At 39.6% G+C, this 20772-nt stretch overlaps 1 protein-coding gene across 2 annotated transcripts in view; it reads left to right on the top strand.

Moving 5' to 3' along the window:
* cryl1 (crystallin, lambda 1) overlaps nucleotides 1-20772 on the top strand; it is a 60840-nt gene that overhangs the window by 24724 nt on the left and 15344 nt on the right. The gene's annotated exons all lie outside the window — the stretch shown is intronic.

The following is a 20772-nucleotide window of genomic DNA, read 5'->3' on the forward strand; positions in this document are numbered from 1 at the left end:
ATCGGACCGTTAAGGAGTCGGTAAGGAATCGGAATCGTTAAAATCCTAACGAGTTCCAACCCTATATCTGACTCTGTAATAAATCTCTTCAGACGCTGTGCTGCCTATTTCTGCCAAACAAAAACTCCTTAGCCGACTGTTGACTAGATTACAAGATAATTAAAGCTGTAATGAATTAGCTCTGCCCTCTATGGGGATAAGTTACTACTGTATGTTAGAATAAATCCCATCTCTTATTTCAGAGCCAACACACATACACACACAGGACACAATAACCCTAAAGAGGGACTTAGATCAGTGTCTCTCCACCTCTTTATTCTGTCTCTTTTTTGTCTGAGAGGTCTAACAAAGAGTTTCCTTTTCACAGCTAAATCAGCAGTGTCCTTGTCCCTGACATTACTGTACTCCTGATTTACAGAATGTAACTGAATCAGATGGACACACACACACACACACACACACACACACACACACACACACACACACACACAAAAGGTACACACAAGTTTGGACAACTGCAGATAGCAATGAAACAAAAACAAAAGACTTGTGAAACAAAATCATGACATGACACAATGCAGGTGTGATGTTCAGCACAATGTTGTCAGAAGGATGATGCACTTAACTAACCAATGCAGGTCTGAGTCACATAGATTGTTTTGTAGTCACTGGCAGCTCCGATTAGAGAGCAACGTTTGAAATATGTAAACAAAAACACGCTAACAAATAACTTTGATTCCACGGTTAGAAAAGGTAACACCCGACAGCCTGGCACCTGAGGTGGATTAAAAGACATGCTTTCAGTTTAGGGTTGTGCTATCAACCAAAACAGTTATGAAACAAGATTATCAACATAAAACAATTGTTGTGGAGCACTGAGTTTTCAAGGACCAAGTCTTTTTTTGCAGAATTTTCAAGGATGCCTGTTGGTATCCTCAGGGGGCTTGACATACCCACAATTCTTTGGGCACGATTTGCTGGCATTAAAGGCAGGGCCTCTTCAGTGACGTACACCGGGGCACTCACTAGCCTTTTCCAATGTGTGTTCACCGAATGCTAGAAAGGAGTCTTGCCCAACCTCTGTAGGAACCCACTTGGAAGGACCCGTCCTACCAAGGAAGCATCCTTGACTTTGAGAAGCAAAGTTTACTGTATTACATGAATGCCGCTGTCTAGGGCTGCCCCAGACTAAGAATTTTCCTAGTCAACCAATAGTTGTCATTTAGGTCCATTAGTCAACTAGTTGCCCGTATGTTTACGATATCAATTTAATTATTAAATGATATATTTTGGTGGTTTGAGTTGAAGGTGTGAGAAACAATAGTATCAGTAACATTGTTAACACTAGGGGTGTAACGGTACACAAAAATCTCGGTTCGGTACGTACCTCGGTACACAAGTCACGGTTCGTTTTTTTTTCGGTACAGTAATGAAAAAAATAGACAACTATTAAATATCTTTTACTTATTGGTAACCTTATTAAAACATACCACCACAGCAGCTAACTCTTTTTACACAATTTTTGAATGAAACAAATATATATAAAATCCTGCCTTTTCACATTGTTTGAATGAAAATAGAAATATAAAAGTGAAAAATAAAATCCTGCTGTTTTTTTAACACATTTTTTGAATGACAAATATAAATATACATTTCTGCTTTAACAGTTTTACTCAATAAAAAGTATAGTGCAGCTGGTCAGCTTTAAAGCCTGCTCAGATTCAGTTTTACTAGGAACTTACTTAGCTTTCCCACTTTGTTAAAGTGCAGTAAACAAAACATGCTTATATCTAAAGTGCAGCTTAAACAATTTTACTCAACTCCAATGGCGTTGATTATTTCTTTAGCGCGATGGTCAGGGAAACGCTCTGTTTTTTAACGACGACGATATCGTAGTTTGCACCAGATTGCTTTTTCTAGTCGTGCCGGTTAACGTTCAAACTCGTGGTGGTGGTGTCGCTTTAGATGCGTTAGCATGTTAGACGTGTTTCCAAGTACATACCCAACCACTGTTCTGCAGTGTCGGCACACTGCTTTTGTCTTGTCCACTTGTTTATTTCCATCTTCGTATTTTACCCTGAAACCAAAGTGTTCCCAAACGGAGGACCTAAGGTTTGCGGGTGGGTCTTCATGTTCGTCAGGCTCACTTGCCATGTTGTCAAAATGCGAGAATGCGCTGCACAAAGTGAAAGCGGAGATTTACGGGACTCGGTCCGTCACTCAATTATGTCCGTCAGGTAACTAGATATTTTAAATGGTTCGGGTCGCAAAAACGGAATTAAAATAAAACAAAATAAAATAAAATAATATCCTGCGCCCAATAATTCGGTACAGGGTCGTGCCGAACCGAAAGTCGCGTACCAAACGGTTCGACACAAATACATGTACCGTTACAGCCCTAGTTAACACTGTGCTACATTAGAGAGAAATGTGGGGTGTATTTCCTTCAGATTCACTAAGGGTTGGGTCGCAGAAGGTGATTGAATAGGTGACTACAGCCTTGTCTCTAAGTGTAACTGTTTGCAGCTGAGAAAACATCTGTACAGATACACTGACACTCACAGTAGAAAATTAATCTATTTTAAGTTACTCATGACTTTACACTAAAAGGATTTTTTACACTCTGGAACAGATTCTTTACAGTACTTGAGAAGGATGAAGGCATGATGGGAATTTTTCCTCTGTTGTACATTAATAGTCGGGTTGTTCCATCACGTGCATTTACGCCTAAATGGAAATTTTTCCTTGATTTGCAGGATTTTATGACAGTGTAGATGGACACGGCCGTTTACTTATCATCAGCCTATCCCTCATTTTCCATCATTCAAACAAAGAACATAATAGTCAGTGCAGGATTGAGTCACTGCTGATGACGTGGGGACCAACAGCTTTATTTCCTGCTTTGGGATTTTAAAGTTTAAACACCAGTTAACACTTACTCTGCCTTGACGCTCTCAAGAAAGTGTTTAAATAATCTTTTTGAAGGCTGATTAGCTGCTGATGGATTTCACCTTTAACTCTGTCAACATGTAAAATCTCTAAAACACCAAACTGAGTATTTTGGGGCAATAAAACTCTTAAGTTATACGTTGAAAATGACTTGTAAAAAGAGATAAAAGTCACGGTTACTCGATCTGTTGCTGCCAAAATGACATTTACGGGTCAAAGCTCAATGATGATGTGAAAAGTGAATTATTTTCCGAGGACATCGTCAGTCACACTGATAGATTTTAAACCAAAGAGGCTGATGATTTGTGTGTTTTTGACAGAAGGAATGTGTCAGAACAGGCTGATCCTCTGAATTACTCTGTTCCTGCATCCTCAGGGTATCCTTTGTATCTCTATGGCATTCCCTAAGGTTCATTCCAATACTGGTAGTTTGGCATGTTCTTAAAGTCAAAGCATCCTCCAGTAAAACTCCAAAACACATCAACCGCATGATAAACTGAAAATTACGCACATGTATTTGCAGGCTACTGCACAATGCCATCAGGGCCTGTCAACGTGACCTTCACGTGTTCGCACAAGTGCAGCACGATGTGCAGAAACAGCAAGGAGTGACAGCCAATCAACAGTTTGTCTCTTACTTTGGTTATGTCACAGTTATAGTTATAGTGCAGTAGTTAAAGTTTTTTTTATAGCTACACCTGTTGCAACTACTGCGTGAATTTTCCTGAGCTCCTTAAAACAGTTATATCAGTACATAGACATTCACCAGAACATTCAGTTAAAAAAGTACAATACAATGCTCTTCCAAATACAGTGTCTCAGCAATAAATAATAACCTTAATTCTGGACATATTGAGACTGTCAAAGAAGCGTTATTGTATGAAATGCTATTGTGTTATGGCTCTGTGGATTGTAATGTCAGTTTGTCAGACCACCACTTTCATCCAGACTCAAAAATCTCCACAACTACTGGATGGATTACCACTAAATTTGCAGACCTGTGGCACATGGAAAACTTGTCATCGCACATTTCTGCAAACCACAAATGCGTTGCATTTGTACATTTAATACATAGCATTTTACCATTTCTAGAGTGACATAGTTAGGGTTGCAATATGACATTTTTAAGGTACACATGACTAAACCGAACCACATGTTAACCACAGCCTTGTTGAAACCTTTCAATGTATCTGCCTCACAATAATGTACAAATGTAACTTATCCGTGGTTCATGGAAATGTACAATGCCAACAGTTTTTCTGGCAATTGGGTTGAAAATTTACCATGAAAAAATCATGGTCCCCAGAGTATGATTTGTCGAAGCAATAATACTAATTTTATATATTCGGCACATTTTAAAGCATACAGTTAGAAAGCTTTTCACATTTAGATAAAATATACACATAAAAAGTCAACTAACACTAACTCAATAATGGCTACACTCCACTAATGCCCCATTTCCACAGAGCAGTACGGTACAGTTCAGTTCAGTTCGATATGCTTTTATCTCGTTTCCACTGTGAAAAGTTGTGGATGGTACCAATAATACTGGGCTGACTGCTGACAACTTTTAAGGTGGAACATTTACTTGTAATATAATCAATGCAGGAGCTAACGGCGTGAAACAATCAACACATCTTAGATTTCAGTATGACAATTTTGAACAACAACAAAATGAGTGGATCTTCAAGTGTTTAGACATTAATTTCATCTGGATTTTGTGAACTGCATATTCTAATCCTCACTTGGAAAAAAAAAAAAGCAAAGCGTTGCGGAGCATCGTTCCTGTGGGCTCTGGCAACACTAAACCCCTGAGCTTCCTTGAGAAGGACTAAATGCACAAATCTGCTATTTTTAAATATCCCATGGAGAGAGACTGTCACTGCAGCCTGTTCTATTTTGTTCGGAAAACGTCAGCGTGCAGCCTCGTTCTGTGGACGATAAACCAGGTGCAGACTTCCATCTGTGTCACCGCTGATGAGGAAATACAGTGAGTGCTGGACGGAGCAGTGAGTGACAACAACCCCGCCCACATTTAAGAGCACTGTTTGTGGTGGAAACACTAGGGTCTCTGTACCATGTCTGAAGGGTTACTGTTGGTTCCAAAGGTACCATACTGAAAGTGTTTGGTGGAAACAGGGCTTTAGGTGAGCCACTTCTAGGGCTCACTGACATAGCTCATGCTGGGACACTTAATGAGCCATCTTTATAAGTTACAGCTGTACTTTTCCTGCTTTGATGAATCAAAATGTCTGCTGTGAAAAGGCTCTAAAGACCATTTTCTTGCCTCCATTGCTGCACATGTCTATGTACATGTCTTAAACATTTATGTTGTAATGTTCCAAGTAATTATTTTTCTCTCATGGAAATGAAACAGGAATGTAACACTTCTATAATAGCACTGAAAAAGACTGCATGACTTTTATTGCATACATTAGATACTCAGGTAGAGAGCAGTGGGCATTATGGTAAGAAATCATGGGATGACTTGCAACAAAAGGTCCTGGGTTTGTCACAGTTCGGACTTTAAGATTGTTGGAATTTGCTCTCTCCTCAAATGACTCTCTGTTACAAGAGGAGCTTCTTGGTTCACTGACGAGCCAAGTGGGCCTGCAGCCTGGCGAAAGCCCTCGTTAGTTCAGTCAATGCTGAACACTAGAAAACAGCAACGGTCACTGGGGGTAACATGTCACTGACTCTCTGCTTCTGAGAATTAAAGCATCCAGCAGACTCCAGGGAAGAGAAGCAGAGATTACTGTGTCCCTCTCACTCCTGACTCTGTGCTGACTGTAACGTCGTATTCATGCATCCACCATGTGATATTTGTGTCTTCACACAGACCTGTGAGAGCTCAGACTCATATCTACATGACATTCCTTACCGTGCATGGAGCACTCACTTGTGAAGCTCCTGCTGAGGAGAATTAACCTTGAGGGCACCGTCAGGTCCCAGCTGACAAAAATGTCACGTTGATGTTAAAGTGTGAAGACTTTTAACTGGAGGGAGCTCCAGCTGAGTGCAACATGGTGCATCAGACTGTGGCAACTCAGTGTGTAAATAACAAAGGATTTCTCCCCCGAACAACTTGTTTAAGTATGTAAAAGATTGTAGGAGATATGGTTGATTTCTAAACTAAAAGCTCAACAATAAAGTGAAAAAACAAGGATGTCAGGACTCTTAAAACATTTTTAGTTTACCACTCACCATCATGTTGGCAGGTGCTGGAGGCAAAAACAACAGCAGCAACCACTTTGGCTTCTGTCAATTAAGTAACCATCCTCCCAAACAAATTTTACATCTCTAAACCTTAATATTTGCGTAGCACCATAACACAAGTACAACATATCAGCACAAAGAGATGTAGTATGTACTTTTAATTGCTTGCATATTTGTTTTCTTTAGCCAGCTGGTTTGGCTGTTGTCAGGCTATTGAATGGCCATTGTCAGTGTTTGTAAGCATCACAGATATGGATTAGCAGGAGGCTGTCATACTTACTATCAGGTTCAAAGCTGTGGATGGTACCAATGGAACCATTCTGTACTGTCCCTATGTTTGGCCCCCCCTCTGTTGGGGTACCTAGCACACAGATCTGGTCCTAAAAGGTGGAGCTGTGAACACTGCAGTCTGATTGGTCAGTAGCGGATGGTCACTGCTCAGGGCTGAGTTGTGTCTGGTTTTGAGGCTCATGTAACCACTGTTCATACCGTGGAGAGTTTTATTAGTGACTGTTACTATGAAATAAAGGATGTTTTGCTGCCTCTCACAGCAGCTGAAATCTGAGAAAAAAATCAACTTAATTCACTGGGCCAAATGCCGACAACTTTTAAGATGTAACAATGACTTTAGTTGTTCTTTTATCTCAGGAATGTTAGGATTACATGTTTCGGTGGAAACTTCCGCGTTCCTCAGAAGTGTCACTTGGTGGTGGTTATGACGCATCTTTATCAGCTGATCTGTTGGAAATCTACCATGAAAAACTCATGGTCCTCAGAGTATGATTTCTTGAAGCAATAATAATAATTGTATATATTCTGCACATTTTAAAGCATAAAGTTACAAAGCTGTTCACATTTGGATAAAATATACACATAAAAATTCAAGTACACGTATAGTATATACACACATACATGTGTACTTACATACATATACAATGCACTATCTCAATAATGGCTACATTCCACTAATGCCCCGTTTCCACGGAACAGTACATTACAGTTCAGTTTACTATGCTTTTATTCCGTTTCCACTGTGAAAAGTTGTGGATGGTATCAATGCAACCGTTTTGTACCATCCCCATGTTTGGTCCCCCCTCTGTTGGGGTACCTAGCACACAGATCTGGTCCTAAAAGGTGGAGCTGTGAACACTGCAGTCTGATTGGTCAGTAGCGGATGGTCACTGCTCAGGGCTGAGTTGTGTCTGGTTTTGAGGCTCATGTAACCACTGTTCATACCGTGGAGAGTTTTATTAGTGACTGTTACTATGAAATAAAGGATGTTTTGCTGCCTCTCACAGCAGCTGAAATCTGAGAAAAAAATCAACTTAATTCACTGGGCCAAATGCCGACAACTTTTAAGATGTAACAATGACTTTAGTTGTTCTTTTATCTCAGGAATGTTAGGATTACATGTTTCGGTGGAAACTTCCGCGTTCCTCAGAAGTGTCACTTGGTGGTGGTTGTGACGCATCTTTATCAGCTGATCTGTTGGAAATCTACCATGAAAAACTCATGGTCCTCAGAGTATGATTTCTTGAAGCAATAATAATAATTGTATATATTCTGCACATTTTAAAGCATAAAGTTACAAAGCTGTTCACATTTGGATAAAATATACACATAAAAATTCAAGTACACGTATAGTATATACACACATACATGTGTACTTACATACATATACAATGCACTATCTCAATAATGGCTACATTCCACTAATGCCCCGTTTCCACGGAACAGTACATTACAGTTCAGTTTACTATGCTTTTATTCCGTTTCCACTGTGAAAAGTTGTGGATGGTATCAATGCAACCGTTTTGTACCATCCCCATGTTTGGTCCCCCCTCTGTTGGGGTACCTAGCACACAGATCTGGTACTAAAAGGTGGAGCTGTGAACACTGCAGTCTGATTGGTCAATAGAGGACGGTCACTCTGCTCAGGGCTGAGTTGTGGCTGGTTTTGAGGCTCATGTAACCACTGTTCATACTGTGGAGTTTTATTAGTGACTGTTACTATGAAATAAAGGATGTTTTGCTGCCTCTCACAGCAGCTGGAGTCTGAGAAAAAATAACTCAATTCACTGGGCCGACTACCAACAACTCTTAAGATGTAACAATCAGCCGATATTAGGGAGGCGTGATCGTCCTGTCAAAAACTGACAGAACGGTCACACCACCTGCTGTCCGTCTGCTGCCTCTTCTGAGGAAAGTGGAAGTTTCCGCCGAAACATGTCATGGTATATAACATCCTAACATGTCTGAGATAACAGAACAACTAAAGTCATTATCAGAAACTAAAGACATAATGAACACCACACTTGTAATGTTACTCAGTGCATGAGCTGATTACTCGAATCCATCAGTACACCTTAATTTCACTGTAATACTAGGGTCTAGGTACCATGTCTGAAGGGTTACTTTTGGTTCCAAAGGTACCATACCGAAAGTGTTTTGTGGAAATGGGGCTAAAGCCATTGGAATATAAAGGAGAGTATGTCCACTTGCTCCTCAGTAACCTACCCCACTTCCTAGAAGTACACCTACCTCATCAACTACCACTATACCACTACTCTGCACCTTGATGGTCGTCCACGGTATGGGTTTGCACACTGACATTTTCAGAACAATAAAGAACAGGCTGGATTGTTTAAATCTGTATCACAGTCGATGGGATATTTAAAGCCTTGTTGAGCAAGGGTGTCCATTCTCTCTTGACCAGTCAACATACTGCAGTGTTTCTAGCTCCACCTTTTTGTTTCGGATCAGTGTGATAGGTATCTCAATAGAGGGGTAATGAAAAAATGAAACAGTATGGAGCAGTTCTGTTGGTATCATTTACAACATTTGACAATGGAAACGCAAAAATAACCGTTCTAATGTGTAACAAACTAAACTGAACCACTCGTGGCCAAAATGATTATGATGGAAGCGCGGAGGAAGTCAGGTGACAAAACATAAAGAGCAAGAAAGTCAACCTCGGTGGCAGGACTTTCAGTAATACTTAATAACCATCATCAATAAATGGCAAGTTGGTAGTTAAATAAACTTAAACTTAAGTTATTGACAGTTGACAGTAGTTTACTGTTAAGCAATAAACTAATAATAACGCTTACAAATTATTAGTAATCCTGGTAACATAACAGTTTACTGTTGCACACATCACAACATTTTATATTCAATATTAAGTCTTTGTTAATGGTTTAAACTTGAGTGCAGACTTTTCTCCCCCCTCTGGCAGCGAGAGTAATAACACATATATAAAAATCCAGCGCTTAAGCGTCAACAATTGGTTCATAAATCTTCCTGCTTTAACTTCGAGCACAAAAGTAAGTTATTTGTCAAAAAATATTTGACAAACAGTTTGGTTAATCAGCATTGTCAAGACATGCCAAAATACACTGGAGGGGGGCTTGAACAAATACGTCATACAGTATTAAAATAAACTGTTGAAATAACATAACTTGAAGCATTACTAGTAATTAGTAAACATGATTATTTCATTGTTAACAGTGATATAACTTTTAACCAAAGTTTGATTAACTATCAACTCACTGTTTATTAATAATGGATAATGTGTCCTGTGGGACAACGATGACACATTTTATCCATTTAACCTTAAGACTTTTTTTTTTTAAACTAATGTACCATGATACGTTTTCCTAACCAAGAAGTTTTGCACCAAACTTGATGGGAGTGAAAGTGAAACCTAATGAAACTGCAACTGTTTTGCAATCTTTGATATGCAAATGGTTATTTAATGGGCTGGTAACGGCCTTTGAACCCAAAAGTATATGTGGGTGGCCCTTTCAACCCAGATCTCTGTGGCTAAAAACCACAGGTAATGGCTGTTTAATGGGCTCATGACATCTAAACTGAATTGCTTGTGTATAGTCAAACAGGTCTTTTAGTTTTCGGTGAAACTGAAAGTCTTCTGAGGAAATATTGAAATGTAAGTGTGTAACCCTACAATGATGTAAACCTGCAGATTTACATTTTTCATACATGTAATTTTCAACTATACTTTCATGAAAGTACTGGATTAGTTACTAGAATTTGGCCACACTAGCAAAGCTTGCTGAACATTATGCCATCTTTCCTCAAGCATCTAAAAAAAGTACATAATCAATACGACAATCACAAACAGCTGAATCAGATAATTAATTCTAAAGATCAGTCCACTGAATCCGCTGCACAGATTTAGACCTGTTTTTTCTGATTAGCTTGATCATTTTCACAGCAGATATTTGGACTTGGCATAGAGGAAATAAAGTGTAATCAAAAAAATGATACCTTGTTCTATTTACTGCAGGTTTTTCATTTCAAAGTCCGCACTACTGTGCATGTAGCTCCTGACATATTTGTTTTGACACTTAAATGGAACAGAGCCATGATTGATGCGAGTTAATATGTCTGCGCCTTAAAAATGTCAGCGAAGCTAAAGTGTGTTTGCATATTTTGCAGCCACAGTAAATCTGCTAGCGTGTGTAAGAACAACCAAACAGTTTTTTTGTTCATTTTCAATTTTTAGTGAAACTGAATGACTTCACAAGAAGTCTTAAAATTTAACAGCGTAATCGTTACAATAATGTAAACCCGCAGATACATTTTTTGTAGTGAAAAAAAAAACAGGCAACGTGCTCGCTTCGTACTTTTCTCATTAGAACCAGATGTTTTATTTGATTTCCTTGTCTCAGGTGCATGCTCAGTTCAGTTGAGAAAAAATCCTCTTACTGATGAGAATTTCTCTCATAGCGAATTCTGAGCATCATCGACACATCAAAAAGAACAAACCTGTCTGACAGGAATGATCGTGCTGTCTTTCCTACAGTTCCCCTTGTCAAAGTTGATCAGCAGGTAAATCCTGAACATTAATCAGTCTCAGCTGTCACAGTTCAGCATATGGGCCTGGCTCTGAGTCAGGGTGGATGTCTGAGGTGTTACCCAACCTGAACATGTCTCAGAAGAAGACAGATTCCTCTCTCAGATAGAGGCAACATGTGTAAAGCTTTTATTGCTGCTTGAGCCAAAAGCAGTTGAAGTGGATGAACTGAGTTTCATCCCACTGCCCGGGCATATGCCTGAAAATGCTTTGGATTTTAGACAGAGGAGAAAGTGGAGTCGTTAGAATAAACTGAACCAGAGTTACGGCTATGGCGTAGGTTACAGTGTAGACTCTACGTCGATGTGGAGCCTACGCCGTAGCTATGGCATTGATTCAACTCAGAAGTATAAAATAGGTGTTACATGTCAGTACTAGGGACCTTGGAGAAGAAAGTACAATAAATGGTCTAAAATTGTGGCTGGATGTGGCAAATATGTGAAAAAAGCGAGGGGAAAGTTTACACAATAAAAGATACTGTACAGATACTAGGACTATGTATGGTCTAAAGAATTATGAGACCGGAACCAGTATCAGTACCCTTAAAGTGATAATGATGCCTAGTGGTGTAGTGGTAGTTGATGTAGCTGGAGAGGTTACCAAGAAAGAAGTGGGAATACTTATATATTCCAATAGCTTTTTTGCTGATAGGTTGATATACTGCAAACCAGATGTGTCCAAACTTTTTTTAATGAGGGCTTGATTAGATAAAATATGGGGTTATTTTAAAAAAAAAAATGAAATAAAATAAAGAATTAAATAATTTATTTATTTTATGGTATCATATTATTTATTTATATAAAAATACTTATACAAATGAGACGAACACAACTGTTTCACCTTTGACTGAAAAAATATCAAACTTTCCAATGTTCCTGAAAGCAGCAGCCCTCGCTGTTGACTTTGCGCTTCTTTGTTGTGGCTATGTCTACCTAGACCCAATGGCAATATGTCTGCTATTTGGTAGCCATTCATTTGCATGTTTGTTGTCTGTCTATGAAAATATATTTGTCTCGCCTGCGTAGTTCCTACTAGGTGCATGCCTATGAACTCTGGTCATAGTCCTGGCATTGTGAGGTGAACAGAAAAAATGCAAAGTGATCTTGCTTGACTGACCAATATTGTGTGGTGTTCACACAAGGTGCTGGCTGTTAAAAATCTTTGACTTTGGATATGCAAGCTGTTAACGGTTACAAAAAGAAGTTGGCATACTAGAACTGCCCCCTAGAAGTCGGAGATTCTAATCATCAGTCAGAGACCCCTCAGTTGACTGAGTTTGTTTCAAGTCAAGCAGTCTTTTTTTCAGTGTGCTCTGCAGTGTAGTTCAGAGGACATTTTGGTCCCCAGATTTTGCTGCAGAGAGAGCACTTTTGACTTTCACGCTACTCTTTGGTACAGAGCTGTGGACATGATGCAGCAGCAGCAAGGAGGAAAGACTTTGCACTGCAAGGCTGAGATAACAGTTGAGATAATGGGATAGTGTCACCATCGGTAATCACGAATAAGTGGTGGTGCTCGCTTGGCCCCACATGACCCAGATGGCGTTATTTAAAGGCGCCAAGGCTAGCTCGCCAGTGGAGGCTGGAGGTTGAGCAGTGGGCATTATGTTACTTTCAACATGTTAATGTGGCTAACTGGCAGTCAGCAAAGTCAGCAGAAAATAAAATAATTTACATCACAAGTGCTTTGAAATGCAGCACTAAAGCTTACTGAGTCAACGGAGCACCAAACCAAAAGACAAGGCCTCTTGTATTTCACGTCATTTTGTGTTTTTGTTAGTCAGCGGTTAATGGGTCTCAGGTTGTCGAAAGTAAATTCAACCAAAACTGACATTCCCTGGGTTAGGTATGCATGATGCATTTGACACCAGTGTTAACGACGCAACTTTTACTTCAGTTTAGGTTTGAAAAGTGTAACAGCTAGTTTCAAATATATCAGGTAAAGGTTGTTGTGGGTCAGTGGGATTTTTTTAATCAAGATGTTTCAGTTAGAAACACATTTTTGTTGCAAAAACATATGCTTCATTGGAATACAAGGTAATAGAACTCAGTATTTCTTCCCTCACAAGAGGTCAGAAAGGGTCTTATTATTTTTATGTTTGTGTGTTCTTCATGTGTTCCAATCAACATCATTTTTCTGTCGTGTAAATGTCACATTTATCTTTCACACACAACCTCACTGTTGGCTATATCATGTTGTGAAGTCGCAGAGTTAGAGAAACTGGTTTGTTCTGGTCGACTGATTTTCTTTGATGTTGGTGTCAAAGGTCGCGGGCTGTAGTGTACACAAGTAAGAGAAGTTGATTAATGTTACTTTTCACCAAGCAGTCACCCATAGACACTAATCCTCTACATCTTTCAGCTTTGGCTTTGTGTTTGTGTTTCTTCTATCTTTCATCTAAGAGATATGAACTACAATAGAGGAGACTGAAGTTACAGGAATTTTGACAACTTAAAGGTTTCTTTTCTTTTCTTTTTTCAAGCATAAATGCCAAACAGTGGGGCGCCCTGATGGCCTAATGGTTAAGGCACAAACCATATGACTGCCCATGCTTCTGCCGGTCTCATGTTACTGTCAATGAACTTAGAAAGCCAAAAATAAGTTAAATTAAATGCCAAACATTGACTGCTTCCTGCCTCCTCAGTGTGAGGATTTGGATATCTAGGATGTAATATCTTCGGGTCTTTGACTATTGGTCACACAGAACAAGCAATTTGATAATGACATCCTCTTGAAATCTTGGTAAATATGAAAAGAATTTATGAGTATTTTACGCACTTCTTTTTTTATGACACTAAAACTCGACACTGCATAATTTAAAGAAAGTAGACTGAGGGAATTAAGTGGCTCTAAGGTTTATCATTCGAGGTACTGAGGAACTAAGCTGTTAAGTAAACACACCATTTTCAAATATTAACTTCTTGAATAAAACAGGTGTATTAGATCGTTATGATGGTTGTCAATTTGTTTTAGATTTTATGGGCTTCTGTAAAGGCAGTGGTGGAAGCAATATTCAGCCCCTTTACTTGAGTAAATGAAAATCGAAACAGACAACTTTTCCACCAAGCATTTCCAAGTGGTATTATTTTTGGTGCTGCAAAGACAATCATATCACTTTCCATTTTGCTCAGAGCTGAGCAACAAACAACAACACAGGTTGTAAGGCCAACGTATTTTGTTTTCCACAGTTAACTAGGGATGGGTATCGTTGGGATTTTATTTGCTTAGTACTGTCATCAATACTCCTTGCTGGTTCGGTTCTTTATCGGTACTCTTATTGGTTCTCATTCATATTTAAATAATTGCTTTTTATAAAAATATGTTTTTTAGAAAAGAATAAATTCATAAATTAGAAGTGAATATTTTAAATTAAACTAAATGTTTCCAGAGCAGCGACAGTAACAGCCTAGTCACAGTATAAACTCAATATGATCTCACTAGAAACTAGTATTATATTTCTGACATCAAAATACTCAGTGAACTTTACAAAGAATGAAGAACCCAGACATCAGTTACCATCAGTCACTCCCCCTGTCATCTGTCTTCCTCTTTCTGCTGCTGATGTGAGTCACTGCCTATAGGTACCACTGGTACAGAGAGGAGGGGATGGTTTGTCCCAGACAGCAGCTAAGTTTAACAGAATTGATCAACTTATGAAATACATTGCAAACTGAGCTAGACAGTAGGGCTACATACAGACAGCTTTCATTTGAGCTTGGTTGTAAAAATGAGCTATTAGCCAAAGTAGCGTGCTGTGCTGGTGTAAAACAGCATCAGTGGATGAGAACCTGCAGATCAAACTAAAGCAGTCTGGGTACAGAGGAATTCTTGTGCAAAAAACACATAGTCAAGTCAGAAATAGACAGGTAATAAATAGTGAAAGACGCTCAGTCGTAGATAGTGTTTGCTCTTACTGTAGCCCTGTCGTGGCTCATGAAAGGGAGGGAAACCAATAGAAGTAGCAAAAGTTTGACTCTAAGAGCATTGCACACAGGGGAGCGCCATCTTGAACATCATCACACATGTTTATGTTTATGTTGGTTGAACAGGTGTATTGTTAAAGTGTTGGCTTTTTACTGGCAAAGGCTTTATTCCACTTACTTTTAGTCAGTAACTGTCATCAGCTCTTTGCGTTATCATCACTTTGTCTCCACCGTGTCCTGTGTGTATGAATGAGCTCAGCCCAACACAGAGAGCAATGGAGAAGGTGTAGCGTGATAATAAATTACACCAGAATGTTAAAAAGTACCAATAAAAGAACAAATAATGTCAGAGGTTATCAATTCTATGGTCTTGGGGCCCTTCTTATACCGGGTATTGGTACCCATCCCTGCAGGTAACTGGAGATATCAACCAATGGGTACCAGGGAAAACAAAAGCACTATCCTGCCCCTTGTTTGATTGCACAATGGTCGAGGTACTTTCTTTGTGCTGTAAATCGAGCCTTCGGGAGATCGTACCTGGTGGCAGATAGAATTGGATATTGAAAGCAAGGTTTATAGGGGCCGAACCAGACGCTGATGGTGTCATTATGTGTCTCTTTCCGCTGAAATCTTCAGCAATGCATCATATTCTTGATATTCATGGGAGATTTTTTTTTGATATGTTAAGTAGGGATGGGAATTAATATAATTATCACAGGGCTTCCCGCGCATTAATTTATTTGTGACTGCCTGCCAGCATGTTTTTACTGGACAGGAAGGGGCGTAAAAATGTTAACCTTAAAAGTAACAACAAAAGGACAATATTTGGCTCTGAGATGTAGTGAAGTAGAAAGTTGCATAAAATAGAAGTACTCGAGTAAAGTACAAATACCTCAAATGTGTACTAATATTTGAGTAAATGTACTTGGGTTAAATTCCACCACAGAAAACTAATAATACGTTTTAGAACAAGTTTGTATCTAGTCTGTATTGCTTCGATACATGACGCTGACAAGCCCTTCAGTAAATGGTGCACACCCCTTTGTGTTCTAACGTATCACTACTGTTCCATATAGTCACACAATGGAGGGTTACACCGTGCACAAAGTCACAATGCAGGCTACTGTGACACACACCTTATGATGTGTGATCTGTAGAATGGTTTGTGTCACGCAGTTTGCGTCACACACCCTGAGGCGTTGTTTTAATTTGAATCATCGTTGACAATTAAAACAAGTTCCTGTACATAAGTTGTATTTGGAAATCCTTTGTATTCAGCACCATAATAAAATGTGCAGGAAGTAAGCAGCACAAGAAAAGGTACACAATCACGTGTGACGTTGACCAACTGCAAACTGTCTTGGCAGCACTGACCTTTGATGGAAAAAGACATTTTGACATGTGACAGCAGGAGAAGCATGTGTAAATAATGAAATTAAAGATGGCTAAATACCATTCAGTTGCTTCTTTTTTAGGGTCATGGTTTTCTGGACTCACTAAAACAGTGTCATGGATATTTGGATAGAACAGAGCCATAGTTAATGTTATTAGTAACACCTGTGCCTTTCCTGCTATGACACGTCAAAGAGACCCATGTGGACCATGAGAATAGTGCTGTTGTTACTGGAGCTAAGGAAATAAACAGTAAACCTACTGTATTAACAGAGGCTGCATTATCACCAAGGTTTATGACCAAGCTCCACCAAATGAGACACAACTTTTAGGACTGTCCTCTTCATGTCCATTTTTTCCTCAGACTTAATTTGCTGTAACCAGTGTTTGTCACCTCATGACTGGCAACTCGTCAGTCACTCCATCACAGATCTTCCAGAATGACCCATTACATTAGGAAGCAAGAATAAGTTCCACTGTGGCAACAACTCGGCAGCATCAGCAGGCCAACTGGAAAGTAGTCATGTTACATTTGTGAACGATCTGATTGTCTGTGAAGATTCTCAGTCATCCAGGTCATGATAATCTTAAGTGCTATGTTGTAGGTAACTGGACTTGCTTGAGTTTCTTGAAGACGTTTTGCCTCTCATCCAAGAGGCTTCTTCAGTTCTAATGGACTGGTGCAGAATTGCAGGCTTCAAACTCTTTGTGGGTTTGAACCCCAGAGTCGTTGAGGTCACATGTGAGCTCTGAGTTTCAGAGTCGATAAGGTCACATGTGAGTCACTGACCCACCTGGACATCTTGTGTGTCATTAGGGTTAGATGGGTCCAGGTGTGGGTGGGTCCTCGTACTCCACACCAGTTCGTTAGAACTGAGAAAGCCTCTTAGATGAGAGGCGAAACGTCCTCAAGAAACTCAAGCATGTCCAGTTGCCTACGATACAACGATTTGTTTCTTTTCAACGACTTATGGATACGAATGAAGGGAACCAAGTAGTACTTGGTGAGAGCTAGGGCTGGGTATCATTCAAAAATTACAATACTTGTCACTTTAAGTGGTACTGATATCAACAGAGTACTTCATTTGGTGGCATCTCTGTTCACTGAACTGCCAACTCTATCAGATACAAATAGTCATTTTTTCTAGATCTGGTTAAAAAATAATTAAAAGGTTCAATACTTCTAGGAACAGGATTATTTCAGTTGATATCTCAGAGGAATTGCGTACCGATACCCAGCTCTAGTGAGAACTGTTCTTTTTATTGTTGTGCCCAAATTTCACTGCCTGCCCTAGGTCCACTATAGTTTATATTAAGTGTTAAAGCAAGGCAACTTTATTTACATCACACCTTTCCTAAAGAGGCTAAATTCAAACTAGTAAGTTCATTGACAAAGCAGAGGCAGTGCCATACAGTAAAGAGACGAAATTCCCATCAACACTGGAACAATTGATTTTATTTCACGAGAGCATTTCTGCTTAGGTATCTGTCATGGCATTTTACAAAATGGTTAAAAAAAAGCCTGTGCATTCTCGAAAAGAAGTCTGAATGTTTGCCAGTTGGGTGACTGTTCACTAAAGCCCTGTTTCCACCGAGCAGAATGTTACAATACAGTACAGTTCAGTGCGCTTTTTTCTGTTTCCACTATGAAAAGTTGTCAATGATACCAATGAAACCGTTCTGTACCGTCCTCAGTTTTGGTCCCCCCTCTGTTGGGGTACCTAGCACACAGATCTGGTACTAAAAGGTGGAGCTGTGAACACTGCAGTCTGTTGATTAGTCAATAGAGGACGGTCACTCTGCTCAGTGCTGAGTTGTGGTTGGTTTTGAGGCTCATGTAACAACTGTTCATACTGTGGAGAGTTTTATTAGTAAACTGTAAGTATGAAACAAAGGATGTTTTGCCTCGCAGCAGCTGGAGTCGGAGAAAAGAATAACTCAATTCACTGGGCTGACTGCCGGGTGCTTTTAAGGTGGAACCTTAACTTGTAATGTTACTCAATGCATGAGTTGATGACATGAATCAATCAGCATACCTTAAATTTCACTGTGACAACTTTGACCATTACTTTAGTTTTTATATGACGTACAATTTTAGTAATGAGTGGATCTTCAAGTGGTTATATATATTAATTTTGACCAGGTCATGTGAACTGCATATATTCTAATCCTCACTCTGAGAGAAAAAAGTGTTGTGGAATGCTGTTCCTGTGTGCTACAGCAACACTAAACCCCTGAGCTTGTCTGAGAAGGACTAAATGCACAAACCTGCTTTTTTTTAAATATCCCATGGACAGAGACTCTCACTGCAGCCTGTTCTATTTTGTTCGGAAAATGTCAGCGTGCAGCCTCGTTCTGTGGACGATAAACGAGGTGCAGACTTCCATCTGTGTCACCAGTAATGAGGAAATACAGTGAGTGCTGGACGGAGCAGTGAGTGACAACAACTCCGCCCACATTTAAGAGTACTGTTTGTGGTGGAAACACTAGGGTCTATGTACCATGTCTGAAGGGTTACTGTCCCAAAATTGTTTGGCGGAAATGGGGCTTAACACAGCTTGTAAGCTTGTAAGCCATTGATTACACCCTCAAACTAGTATGACCAGTAGTCCAAAAAAGATTAAAATAGGACTATAGGTTTGTTATTGAGCATCAAGGCCTTGTGATTCTTCTTACATAACAGGGACCCTCCTTTACCCCTCTAAACACACACATACACACACAGAAAATAGTCTTTGAGTCAGGGCCAGCGTTGGAAAGCAGAGCGGCTGAGAAAGCAACTGGTTCCCCCCAGTGATTATGGTGGAGAAAGACCCCACCCACCCCCTCGCTTTGCTCAGATAACAGGCCCGTTGTTGAACACAGGACCCAAACAAAGACAACCCTGTCCCTTTCCTCTTGCTCACCCTACTCTCTGTCTCCGTATCCAAGCTTTGATTTCCTCCCGTGGTCGGCCAACAGGTATCTCCAAAAGATTACCTGAACCACTCCCTCAGTCTCTCCCTCCTTCCATCCTCAGCCTCTCTCCTCCCAGTACTGACTACATAATCCTGAGGACACAGAATTGGCTGATCAGGGAAACTTTATATGGTGGGAGTAGTCTGATGGGATCAAAGGGAATTTGGCTCGTCCAAAACCCTGGAGGTAAAAAGCTGTGACCTGCCTAACCTGAACTGCCAGGATAATATGTTCTAAATTTTGAGCTGCAGTTAATAATAATTAAGTACTAATTTGCATGCATTTCCAGAAAAGAAACCCAAACATTGGATAAAGCCAGGTTCAAAATTCTTGTTGACCCATTAGAGTTGGTGGTTTTGGATATCCCTTTTTATCACTCCAAAAATCATAAAATACTGTCAAAAGCCATGAAAAAAACATTTTCGTCGTGTTTTCAGGAATAAAATGTCATATAAATCAGGCTATGAATGATGTATGAACAAATCCCTCTGTCAGAACCTCCAGACAATAAATAGGAACTGGAATTACTGCCTTGTGATTGTATGCCTCTGCGAACCAGTCAAGTTGCTGTTACAGTTTACACACATTCTCATTCTTTTTTTATCATTGGTACATGGGGCAGTACATAAACACAAAACAAAGGTAGTGACATACAATACATAGGAATGAACAGAAACTGACACACAAAACAACACAAAATCTAGAATTACTGCTTCATGGTTGTATGCCTCTGTGAACCAGTCAAGTTGCACCATGTCTGTGAAGACATGAATGCTTCACACACATCTTTCCCCGACAGCAAAAACGATCTATACAGTCAGCACAGTTTCAAGCTGGACACCCAAGATTAGAGTTACCAAATCAGTATCTGACCAAATGTCTTATGACGTTTGGTCAGATATGTTATGATGTTGAATTATGGCCAGGAAAGTGTTTTTGCAGAACATTATGATGTCAAAGTGAAGTTGACCTTTAACCTTTTGGACTCCTTCATTTTATTATATTAGACATTGGTGTAAAATTTTGTTATAATTAGCATAAGAATTCTTGAGTTATGGCCAAAAGTATCTTGTATTAAATCACAGTGACCCTGACCTTTGACCCACAACCACCAAATTCTAATCAGTGCATTGTTAAGTCCATGTGGACTTTTGTGCCAAAGTTGAGGATACTCCATGAAGGCCTTCTTGAGATATCGCATTCATGAGAATGAGATGGACACAGAGTCACACTGACCTTAACGTTTGACCATCAAATTCTGGTCAGTTCATTTGTGACTCGAAGGGGACATTTGTCCTAAATTTGACGAAATTCCGTCTCGGTGTGCTTGAGATATCAACCTTTGACCACCAAAATCTAATCAGTTCATCGTTGGGTCAAAGTAAACATTTGTGCCAGATCTGAGAAAATTCCCCAAAAGTGTTCTTGAGATATTGCGTTACATGAATGAAGACAGAC

Source organism: Epinephelus lanceolatus, chromosome 14 (genome assembly GCF_041903045.1).
Source record: "Epinephelus lanceolatus isolate andai-2023 chromosome 14, ASM4190304v1, whole genome shotgun sequence".
NCBI classification, from domain to species: Eukaryota; Metazoa; Chordata; class Actinopteri; order Perciformes; family Serranidae; genus Epinephelus; species Epinephelus lanceolatus.